The 873-nt window shown below is 48.5% G+C and overlaps 1 protein-coding gene across 1 annotated transcript in view; it reads left to right on the top strand.

Moving 5' to 3' along the window:
- The window catches only part of CELA1 (chymotrypsin-like elastase family, member 1), a 3,588-nt gene that overhangs the window by 696 nt on the left and 2,019 nt on the right, over positions 1 to 873 (top strand). The window lies entirely within an intron of this gene.

Raw genomic sequence — 873 nt, 5'->3', positions numbered from 1 at the left:
AAACGCCTCCTGGAAGTGGTGTGGGGGTGGGAGAACCTGTCTTTGGGTACACGACCTCAAATAAAGAGATGATTTATTTTACGGACATCGCATCTCCAGCTTTCTCTGAGCTCCCACCCCTCCTCTGGTTTAATTTCTCTCCTTCTTCTTGCCCTGGAAACTCCCTTTCGCAGCCCAAAAGTGGGTTTAAAGCCACTTTTGCAATGAGGTGTCACATTTGGGGTGGTTCAAAGTTGGGTTGGGTTGGGTTGGGTTGGGTTGTCCCTGTGCCGAGGCAGAGGCTTCGCTACTGTCCCTCACAGTGTTCCATTCTGTGCTGATAAAACAAATAAGTGATTATCTGGAGACCATTTTACCCATGAAATCTCGTGTTTTCCTTAGAGATAAGAGCAGAAATGCAGCAGGTGCTTTTTTTCTTTCTTTTTTTTTGTTTTTTTTTTTAACTGGGTGAACCGATAATCACCGCTATCACAAATGCTGTTTTCCAGCGACTGCTCCAGCAGTGGAGCAAAAACCTCGATGGCACAGATTCACCCCCCAGAACGGCCTCAATTTCTTTTTAAAGGGGGAAAAAATAAAACTGGTTTGGCCAGAAATCAGGTTTTTATTACAAACCATCTTGGTGTCTCATTTAACCTCAAAATAATGCCCCATGGAGGTCGTGTCCGGTCCCTGCTCCAGTGCTGGCTGTCCTGCTGGTGGGGTGGGATTTTTTGGAGGGGGGTGAAGATCTTGCCCTGCGTTTGCCTCAATTTCCCCATCCCAGGGGCGATGCGGGCACCATTCATCTGTTGGATAAAACTCTTGGAGGCATCCTGGGGACAAACACAATGTGAGAGCCACGGCTGGGGCATCCGTGGGGCTCGAGACCGG

The sequence above is a fragment of the Pygoscelis adeliae genome, unplaced genomic scaffold (genome assembly GCF_000699105.1).
Source record: "Pygoscelis adeliae isolate BGI_AS28 unplaced genomic scaffold, ASM69910v1 Scaffold512, whole genome shotgun sequence".
Classification (NCBI taxonomy): Eukaryota; Metazoa; Chordata; class Aves; order Sphenisciformes; family Spheniscidae; genus Pygoscelis; species Pygoscelis adeliae.
The sequence above is the reverse complement of the archived record's forward strand: the minus strand, read 5'-3'. Positions and strand labels throughout refer to the sequence as shown.